This window comes from Porites lutea, chromosome 2 (assembly GCF_958299795.1).
Source record: "Porites lutea chromosome 2, jaPorLute2.1, whole genome shotgun sequence".
NCBI lineage: Eukaryota > Metazoa > Cnidaria > Anthozoa > Scleractinia > Poritidae > Porites > Porites lutea.
This window is the reverse complement of record NC_133202.1, coordinates 17,315,714-17,326,931: the sequence shown is the minus strand read 5'-3', so window position 1 is coordinate 17,326,931 and position 11,218 is coordinate 17,315,714. Positions and strand designations below refer to the sequence as shown.

General features: G+C 39.6%; 1 pseudogene; it reads left to right on the top strand.

Moving 5' to 3' along the window:
• The first annotated feature begins 333 nt into the window (after positions 1–333).
• LOC140925724 (uncharacterized) lies at positions 334–1,477 on the top strand (annotated as a pseudogene).
• The last annotated feature ends 9,741 nt before the right edge of the window (positions 1,478–11,218 follow it).

The window sequence follows — 11,218 nt, the reverse complement described above, 5'->3', positions numbered from 1 at the left end:
CACCAGAAGACCCAAGGTGAATATAATTTCATTTGCTTTTAATAAAATTTATTGGCAACATTCAAACTACGGAATTGTGCTTTTCCGCACTAGCAGACGAAAATGTGAGTTTTTTGTCTTGAAAACCTGGCAGGATTTACTCCGCACTGGAAAGTATTTATCCTTATCAGGCAAACGTTACATCTTTATTACAAAGAAAAAGTGTTTCCCCTAGTGCGAATGGGTCCAAATTGCCTTTTGTGTATATCTTTTACCAGGTAAATCCATGCAAAGCCAGTATAATTGAACAGTCTGGCTCATTCTGCTATTTCTATTGGTTCAAACGCCCACAACCACACAGCAGAAGTTGGCGCAACATTAGCCGCCAGCATTACAGCAAAAGTCAAGCCCAAAGCAGCAGTCGATATATTCAGACCAGCATCCGCCATTGTGGAAGAGGTCCTTTTAGAAGACCTGAAGGACGTCCCTTGTGCGTGTTTTCCGAAGTGGGAATACATAGCCTGAGTTGCCAACCGACACCAACAGCACCTGAGACCACAAGATCCAACAGACCTTAAGTTCGATGTAGAGGGAGACCACATTCCAGACAGATTCCTGCGAGGAGACATACAAGTCCGCCTCCGTAGGCATCTGATGTTCGCCACTGATCAGCAGCTACAGCACCTTGCCTGAGCCAAGTCTTGGTATATAGACGACACTTTCAAGCAATGTCAGCACCCATTCAACCAGCTGATGACCGTGAATGCCTTCGTCAGGACTGACGACCATGCCAAAACAAGTGCCTCTCCACTTCATACTGATGTCAGGACAAAAGAAAACAACTACAAAAAAGTGCTCAAGCAGCTACTCAAGATCCTCCCCTCAGCCCCAGCCGTTCAACAAGTGACATTAGATTTTGAGAGAGCAGTATGGGCCACTTTAAGAGACGTCATCCCCCATGCAAGGCTGCACAGTTGTGTATTCCACTGGACCCAATCCCTGTGGAGAAAGGTTAGTGAATAATAAAAGTAGGAAAAACTTGGTCATAATAGGGACATAATTGTTTGGGGGAGATATGAAATGCTTTAAAAAAGTTTTACAAAACTCTCCTTCAAGGCAATAAGTTTATTGGAGATTAGAACTCCCTAAAAATGGAATCAGTAGCCAAATCTTTTATCCGTACTACAGGTGCAGGAACTCGGCCTTCAATCATCGTATACCCATGACCGTGGTACGCACTCACTCGTTAAAAAGATGATGGCGCTACCTTTCCTGCCTGAAGAAGAGATAGAGCCCATTTTTCAACGGCTTCAATGACATGCTTACCGCCCTCCAGATCCGTCTTGTTTCCGAGAGGAAATCGAATAGGATACAGCGACGTAAGTACCACGAGCTGCAGGCGAGGTTGTTCGAAGTTTGGGACCAGTATGAAGCAAAAGAATCAGCCAAAAGTTTGCTAAAAGCATGCTCCCACCTCAGTGGACCAAGGGAAAGTTGAAGTAGATAAGTTCAATTCTCGCCTTAGTATACAGGGGATATTTAAGTATAGGTGCCGGAAAACATAGGTTTAGCCGATGTGGATAATTCGTGCTAGTTCACACGATTTTCCGTAAGGTTAAAGTCGTTATTTATTTGAAAACACAGATATGGCCTATAAGTTTAGGATATCTACATACAGCTAATTTTATAAGTCTCTAGGTAAGGTGCAGTACACACGCTTCTGGTTAAGACTAGTTTAAGATTAAAGTCATTTTGTATTAAATGTTAGATAAAATAAGATAAGTTCCTTGTGCACTTAGCTTTGCGAAATTAACAAGGGCTGCTTTTAGTTATTTTATGTAATACTGTATGTTGTTTTAAGTTTTTTAATTACTCCTGAGCCTGTATCTAAATATAATTTAAGAAGTTCTAGCGACAGTACCCTACTTAGTTATCCGAATGTTAAGCCCAAGGCAACTCTTGGTGAACGGGCCTTTCTGTTTGGTGCACGTAAGTTATGGAATGCTGTGCCAAGATTTATTAGGGAATCCATTTCAATTGACACTTTGAAGAGAAAGTTGAAGACTCACCTTTTTAAAAATGCATTTTGTACCACTTAGATTATAAGATTGTATTTTTAGCTTACTTGATTATAAATAACTTTCAGCTTATAATTTTTAAGATTTTGCTAACAGATTTTATCTTTTTAACTTTTAGCCATTAGTTTTTCTATTCTATATAACAGAATAATTCATAATTTTTATTATTAGTAGTATTATTGTTTTGTTTTGTTTTTTTCCCTATGGCATATTAGAATATATTTACATAGAGAAGAGAGGGGATGCCAAAAGCTGAATTAGATTAATCGTTACAATAATTAAATCTAACAAAAATATGAGCAAAAATATAAGAAAAATGTACACATATGTAGCTAAGAATTTAATTACAGTTGCTTTACATAAATGTGTTCTTAAGCCTCTTCCTCTTAGCCAGAGGGACATTAAAATTCCTCTTTCGTCTTAAATGGGATTCACAATTGCTACGAGGTTTCAAGAGCTCAGGCAGTTTATGGTCTGAGTTACAAGTGATGGAATCAAAAAGCTTAGTTGTGATAGACTACCTGCGTCAAGAGAGCGTCTCCAAGTTGGCTTGATGTAATGCGTCGCTATATGGAACAAAAGGAAAAATAATTCGCATGGCGCGCTTCTGTAGCTGTTCTAGCTCTGCGGATAAATAACTGCTGCCATCGACAGGTGCCTCTTTGCCGACAGAAGATGGTGACTTCCCAGAAACTCGCATTTTGCCTGACAAGCCTCCTTTTACATCAGTTGGTGTGGACAATTTTGGGCCTTTTCAAGTTTGTCGTGGGCATGGCCTAGTTAAGACATACAGTGTCATCTTTACATGCTTGGCGATTTGGGCTGTCCACTTTGAAGTAGCGCACAGTCTAGACATGGACTCGTTCCTGTTGGCGTGTAGACGATTCATAGCCAGGAGAGATCACGTGACAGAAATGTACACAGACAAAAGTGGGTGCACCCTCATATAAATTGGGCAGTCGAGGATGTTGTTTTGGTCGGCACTGAAGCTTCTCATCTCAATTTCTGGCTGTTAGGAATAGTCGTTAAGACCTTCCCAGATAAAAGTTTGCTCAGTGAAAGTGCACACCAAATGAGCTATTTACAAGAGACCCATTGACAAGCTCTGCCCTCAGGTTGAAGGGGAATGCTCAAGAAAGGGAAACATGACCCCAAAGACCCAGGAGACACAGAATTAAGGTTATTCGTTTGGACATTTCAATAGGATATGTAACTTGTTACATTGCTACTTTGTAAAGTTGTCATTTTCTTTGCGTGCTTAGTTTTCTGTATGGTACTAAGTATGATTCTAAAGTGTATGGTAAGTGATTTGCTTAGTTAGCTCCCACTTAGGGACAGGGATTTGTATCTAACAACCAAGAACAATAGCCACCTCTAATTAGGCCCCCTCGCGAAAAGTAGTGTGTTTATTTGCATCTTTATTTTTTAGTTAAGTTTAGGTTCCAGAGTTATTTAGTCACTTTTAAGTTTCACCTGGTGGAGTGCACATTGTGCAGTTTTCTCCTGCATCAACAGAGTTTTCTTTCTTCAAGGTTTACAGTGCTACACAATGACACAATGTAACTTTCAGTGCGTGTTTTAATTTCATTTTCGGTTTATTTTGTCACTTTGTGGCAGTTTTACATTTAGTAAATAGATTTTCTATTGTAATTTCAGTTTAAACCAACCAAAGATCTAACAAAGCCATTGATATCAACTTCATCGATATCCCTTCTTGTTGTTGCATTTGAATGCTGTCACATACTGTGAAGAAAAGTCACCTTTGCAGTTACACAGATAATGTTCCCCGCTCAGCAGAAAGCTGATACATAGCGATAGAGAAGACAAGAAACAAGAACATAACGATGAATACTTCAATGACAAAAATTGAAAAACAAGAACGAAATGGAACGCAAAGCTGAAAGTAATCCATTGTTGAAAGATGATGAACAGGAGCGTTTTCCAAACAAAATCCGGATGTTTTGGAAAAAGTCATTAAAACAACCTTACAAGAATTTTCACAGATGCATCAAACTTTAAAGACTTTTTCAAGATTTTATTAGCATATGGTTGACAGTGTTTTACATCCCACAGTCAGAAAACTTTCCCAATTTACACCACATAAGCTTGTGGAGGATAATAAGAATGAAAGGGAGGAACAGTGGGGTGATTATTGCATAGAGTACTAAAGTGATGACATCAAAAAATTAAATTTCTGAAATTATAGGATTTGTCACAATATTCCGAAAGAACAACGTCCAAGAGGCCTAATGGCCAAAAATAAGCATTTCGGGGCAAATATTAGCCCAGCTATGCTAAGAAAACTTTATACAAACCCTTCTCAATCGTTTTTTTGCGTAGAACCCCATAAATTTAGAAGGGCTTGTCATTGACCAGAGAGGAAAAGAAGATCGTATCACAAAAGCATCAGATTATCCAAGAATGGCCAAGGCAAGAGAAGAATTGCAGATTTCCTCTGACAGATACTATTCGAGTCCAACTGAGAATAACAAAGAAGAGGTGGAGAGACATAGGGGCAAATTGCATGAGCAGTATAATACTTAAATGGAAGACCTGGACAAGATAATCAGGCAAGTTGAGACAGCTGATGAAGAATTCAGACAAAAAGAGTTGGAGGTTGTTCAATGAAATAACTGGGAGGAGGACTGCCAAGAAAGGCATCAAAAAGGCTACGGACAAGGAAGACAGAATCAATGAGTGGTATACCCACTTCAAAGAACTTCTGGCAGACGAACGTACCGTTGAAGGAGAGCTGGACGCAATATCACCTATCTTATGAGGTATGGGGATCGTAGACAGTCTGTTCACTGAAGCAGAATACACAGCGGTAAAGAAGTCTATCAAGGAAGGGAGGGCATGTAGACATGATGGTATATCTGCGAGAGTTCTTAAACAGTGTGACTTGGACAATATCATCCTTGCTTTTGCGAACAAACTGCTTGATGGAGATATGCCAGAACATTGGTAAGATACGATCTTATATCAATGCTGAAAGCTGGTGACCTAGGAAGAATGGAGAACTACAGGGGGATATCTCTCTCTTGCATTGCTGCAAAATTTGTAAACAAATGATCTTGAACAGAATCAGGTCAAAAATCGATTAACACCTATGACCCAGTCAGAAGGGGTTTCGTCCTGGACAGTCAACAACAGCACACATATTCGCAGCGAGACAACTAATTGCAGGTGTGAAAAGTCATAACTTGAAGGCTGTTCTGGTATTCATAGACTTCAAAAAGGGTGGAGACAGCATTAAAACCGCAGAAATTTTCAAAAACAGTACGACTTTTTTGAGAGGAGCAGGGGTAGCAGAACCTGTTCCAAACACACATCAGTCCATCGGAGCAACTATAGCACAACCGTCCTCAACATCAAGCAACCTGGGTGAAGAAGTTGTTAAGCAGGCCCCTCTACTACGAAGTTTCAATGGAGCAAGAGATTTCCTAAGCTTTAGTAATAAAATGGAAGGATATAACTGAACAGGACATCATTGCCAGTTCCAATGAAGTCACAGTGGGTGTTTTGTCAAGCACACTTGATGAGACTAAGAACAGCTGGCGATACAACTTTTACTTTAAAAAAATTCCTTGGAAGTGGTTGAAACCGTTGCAAATATGACTTGAAATTTAATGTCACATTTGGTGATTTTGATGAAAACTAAGCTTATGCTATGCTTCAACTAATTGCAAAACATTTTCCAAAGGCTCAAAGTACGTGCCTAACAGAAGTACTGCTGCCTGAGGCACTTTTCCACCCGTGCTGCCATCAACTAGATATGACCTATGACGAGGCAGAAACATTCCTATCCCTTGGTGGTGAGGAAGAATTGGGAGAGTTCATGGCACACCTAAAAAAATATAAAATTAGACAAGAAAACTAAAAAGAAAAAAAAAACTTTGGAAAGAAAAGAAAAAACTGTGCACAGGGCAGGGAGGTAAAGGTTATAAAACTTTGTCAGATGGATGAGCAAGCAATCCTCAGAAGCAAAGTTTAACCTGGAACCAGAGGATAGTGCTATAAGCAAAACTGCAATGCTTACCGACAGACACATTCAAATGGCACAGGAACTGTCACATGGCCAATTTCTTCACACAGGGGGACTGATGTCACCTTCACTATCAACTGTCCGACAGTTTCTGGCAATGAGACAGGAAGTTGTCCAAGTTCTTCACACTGGAGGGCTCCATTGGGTCACCGTGAGCACTATTGGATGTAAGGGGAACAACAAAATCAATTTATATAACAGCCTTTCCCATGGCATATCTCCCCAGAGTGAGGAGCAGATAGCATCCGTTCCTTTTGTTGATAATGCTGACCATCTTGAGGTATCTATTCCACCAGTTGTTCAACAGACTAATGGAATTGACTGTGGAGTATATGACATAGCATTTGCCACAGTCCTCTGTGACAACGTAGACCCAACATCTCGTAAGTTCAACAGACGAGCAATTAGAGATCAACTTTGGTAAGCATTACAATCTGGACACTTGAGTATGTTCCTATTTGCCAAGAGGAGGTCACAAGATCAAAACAAGCTTGTCAAAATCAGTGTCTACTGTGAATGCCGAATGCGATACAACCCCATCCAAAGACAAAATGGCAGAATGCACAGGGTGCTAAAAGAGGTTCCACAATGAATGCCAACAGATCACTGACAATGTTTTTACATTTGCCAGATTCCAATGGAGGTGCAAAACTTGCTCGCTGGGAAATCTAGCAATGCCATCTATTTCTAAAAGCTCCTAATTAGCAAAACTTCTAGTACCAAATTTATTAATGTTGGAATTGCGGGTGATTAATAAGTACCAGCATTATCACAAGATTATGGCAAAACAGAGCAATCTTGCTTCGGTTGAAAGTATACATGGAACGTTTGTGTTGATTAAGAACATTTTGATGCTTCCTGCAACTTGCAAAAGTTGAAAACAAGCACAAGATGTATGTGCAAGGAAACCTCCACTGCATTTTGGTTCAAACAGATGAAGAAGAAATTTGCCCGATTACTAAGCATATTTGATTCAGAACACTAATGTGACTGGTGGTGAACTCACCCAAGTTTGTGCTTTGGTTGGTTGGCAGAGTCATTCTTTGTTATTGCTATGCTATGAATTTAGAGATATACAACTAAAATGACTCTCAGTAGCAAGAGCTCTGTAAAAAGGAACAAAACTAACAAGCCCACAAGCTTCCATCACTCCCTGCCAAAAACTACGGTTTGTTGGTCAAGAAAATCTTAGCAACAAGCCACATATAAGTGTGTGTGGCCTAGGAGCAGGTATTTATGGAAACTTTCATTGTAAGCTAGGGAAAGCTTTTGGAAGAATGATCAATAAGACTGTGTTTAGACCTGACTGTTAACTCAGAGTTTGTTTTGTGTCAGTTTTTCAGTAAGGTGTTCGTTGTATCTCTAGGTAATCCTCCTGTCAGAGGCAAGGCTGTGGCTCTGAAAAGGCCTAGAGGCACAGAAGTCCTGAGCTTATGATATCTAGGGTAGCAAATACTTTACTTTGGTAAAAAAAATAACATTCCCATCCAAAAGTAGTCAAAGAGCCTGTAAGTTCGCGTGGGTCAGCAAAGCAAAGCCCTGTAAGAAATAATGGCATCCAATGATAACAGTTTGCCAAATATTGTTCTCCATTAGGTACACATGTAAAAGAAAATTTAAAGCCTAAGTGCAGACAACCTCTTTCAAAAAGGTCTGTTATTATGTAGCTACTCTTAATTCAGTAAGCAGTCACCGCATACCCTGCGGATAAAAGTTAAACTATGTCAGCAATTTGCTGTATCAAAATAGAACCACTTTTAAGCAGCCACTTTTCCTTTCACAGAGGGTGGCTGGTTATTTATTATTACAAAGGCTAAACTATAGTTACAAACTTGTGATATTATAATTTTCTGTAAGTATTTCCCTTTGAATGGATCAGATATACCTAACAGAATTTGTAGATTTTCGGGAAATGGACTGCTATTGTCACAGTTAACCTGGTTCTTCCTTCAAATTGTATGTTTTCAAACACAGTAAGGTATTCCAGCCAAAACTTGAGCACTTAACTATATGTGAATAAAAATGCATTTATCCAAGTTGTTGTTGTTAGCCTTCCACATAGGCGTCCTTTGGGATTCTTCGGGTCTTTGTATCCCCCATGGGAGAGGAATGCGAGACAAATGCCTATCAGATTAATTGAAATTCATTGCATTGTTCCACTAAGCCAAACAAAGTATTAGTTTGTATTATTTGACGTTATAGTTAGTTTGGCATGGTAGTATCTCCGTCAGGTTTAAAATACTGATTAAAGCTGATAAATTGCTCTTTCTGTGAAATCAGGGGGACCACTTAGAATAGGCATTTTTAAGTTTCTTGAGCTCTCCCACTGGTGTAAGCACGGGGCCCACACACTCTGTCTGTGAAACCCATTGTATTGTAAATTGCGGACGGCAAGAGGAGCCCGCAGCCTAATCTTGACTTGGTCAGCGGCACTTTATTAACTGTATAGCGAGATTTTTCTCACATTCTCTGCTCACATTCTTTGAGATTCTGTTGTTCTTCCAACTAATATGCATGATATGTGAATGGCCATCTTTTTTTCACGGTGCTGCAAGGTCAGCTTTTTTAACGTGCTGACGCTGCTTAACACTCCATGTGTAGAAGTTCGAGAAAGAAAAAGAGGTGCAATAAGAAAAGTGATTGTTCAGAAAGAGCAAGTTGAGCTTAATACAATTGATTTCAGTTTAAGCTTATATAAATCCTCAAACTTAAACACTTCTTCTCCATTTCTCTCATTGTTTTCACAATTGGTGTTTTAAAGCATTTGAAGCATGTTTATCAATTTTCCTAGGGTATTGCTTAGATTGTTTGCCCGCCTGGAATCTATTTACCGAGGAAAATAAAAGTAGAGCCTCATCTCAGCTTAGTGTGGGACAAAATTTCAGTAAGATAAGACCCCAGCATCTTGAATGCTGTAAGGGAATACAAAACAGACTTTCTCCTTACCCCAGTACAGTTTACCATCCCAAGGACAATTAATTTTTCAGCTCAGGACAGTGTAAATGTCAATGCACAAATATCCAAATTCCTACAAAAATGGATCATAGTTAAAAGCTCCCTTGAGGAAGCAGAGTTTGTGTCAAATATATTTTGGAGGCCTAAAAAAGATGGGTCTTTCCGTATTATCCTTAACTTAAAGGATGTTAATACCTTTGTTTCATCATTTAAAATGGATTCTATCCATACTTGTTCCCAACTCATGAGACCTTGTTGTTACATGGCATCCATAACCTACAGGATACCTACTATTCAGTGCCTATTGCCAAAAAGCACCAAAAATATCTTACATTCATATAGCAGGGAAACCTGTATCAATTTAGCTGCTTGGCTCAGGGGCTCTTCCCCCCCATCTCTTCACCAAACTTATGTAGCCTACGTGTAGCCACACCCTCCCCCCGAAAAAGGAAAAATGGAGAGAGGGAGTGTCTACGAAAGGCTGACATGAATCATGTTATGTGACGTCACTCCTTTTGCAAGAAAATATATAATAGCTTTTCACTGGCTGCCAGTTTGATAGTTTCTGTTGGAGGTGCTCATGGGTTGAAATGTGAAACATGCAAGCACATGGCTAACTCCTCATAGCTAACTCCTTCTGGGATGACTGCTCATCGAGAGAAAAATTGATAATACTTGTGCAATTTGGCAACATGTGGGGGTGAACAAAGTATATTACTGGATGGAAATTTAGTCAATGATTGTTTTTAATTAAAATCGCATTTTATATTTCTTACACGGGTCTTGCTAGGAAAGAAGTGTCCCATTTCGTGGATGGTTTGGAAACCTCGCAGAGTTAAGGTCACTCCTCCCAAGGGAGGCCAAATTAGTTGTAGTAACTGCCAGTGCAACTAAGTCTACAAGGCAGAAATTTTTTGAAACCCTTCACCTTGCTCCACAGACTGTGGTTATTGAAAAGAGTCCTGACCATTCAAATCTGAAGTACAGTGCCATTTACATACAGAAGAGCCATCCATTTGAAAAAATATTTGCAGAAGCCATGAAAGGAATCATAGTATACATAGTAAAATGGCAGAACGAGCAATGATTTACTACCATACATGCAAGCAGCGGGCAGTGATCTTCAGAACATTCACTTTCTTTTTAGGTGAAAAGTTGTTTAGTGGAAGTAAACAGCCCCAAAACCGAATGGTAGAAATGTACCATGCATGGACCCCCTCTTCCATTAAAAAGCACATTGTTGAGAACCTCTCCTGTGATGATGGCCATATCCGCTGCCTTAATAAAACAATTGCTTTCAGAATGGGGATATAAATTGCAAAAAAGGCGGGAAGATTTACCATATGGGTCCTGCAAAGAACCTGGAATGTTACGTGCAAGGAAGAGGCAGGGGCAGAAGAGATGGCTTGCCTACTGTTTGTACTCTGCTCTACAATGGGATACTTAAAAACCGTTGTGTGGAAGATATAAAAAAGTACTGTAAAACTGATCAGTGCAGAAGGGAAGTGTTGTTTGCACCATTCAATAATAAACCAAAGCAAGTCACCCCTTATAAACATGAGTGCTGCAACAACTGTGCTGCAAATTGTTTGTGCGATTAGAGGCATTTTGTTTTGAAATGTCAGAAACTGTTGAACTACCCGGACCATCACACTTTACAGAGAGGCCTGTCTTCAGAAAGCAAACTCTACTTAAAAATGCCCCTAAAAAGGTACAGGACAGACGAAGTAAACAAACAATTAAATGAACTAGACCCGAAGCACTACCTTTGGACAACTACCAAAATGGCAGTTTGTTAGTTGTCCAAATGTACTGCTTGAGCTTGGTGACTTTTTTATAGAGCAGGTTTTGGAAAATTGCTGAAAAAATTTTACTGTACAGGATATTTGTAAATAAGTTGAAGTGTGGTGCAAAGAGCATGCAGTTGCCATTATAAACATCATCAGCCAGTGTTTTGGTGACATACAGCAAGTTGAAGAACCTGATATTGAGCTAATGGAAGGTATGGACATTGATGTGGACTGGGTAGAACTGCTGGATGATTCTACCTTGATGGACATGGCTCCAAGTCACGATGAGGACAGTTTCTCAACTGATTTTGATGCAACACTAATAACAGCAACAAGGCTTAATAGCAATAGTTTCTTGGAACAAATTGTTA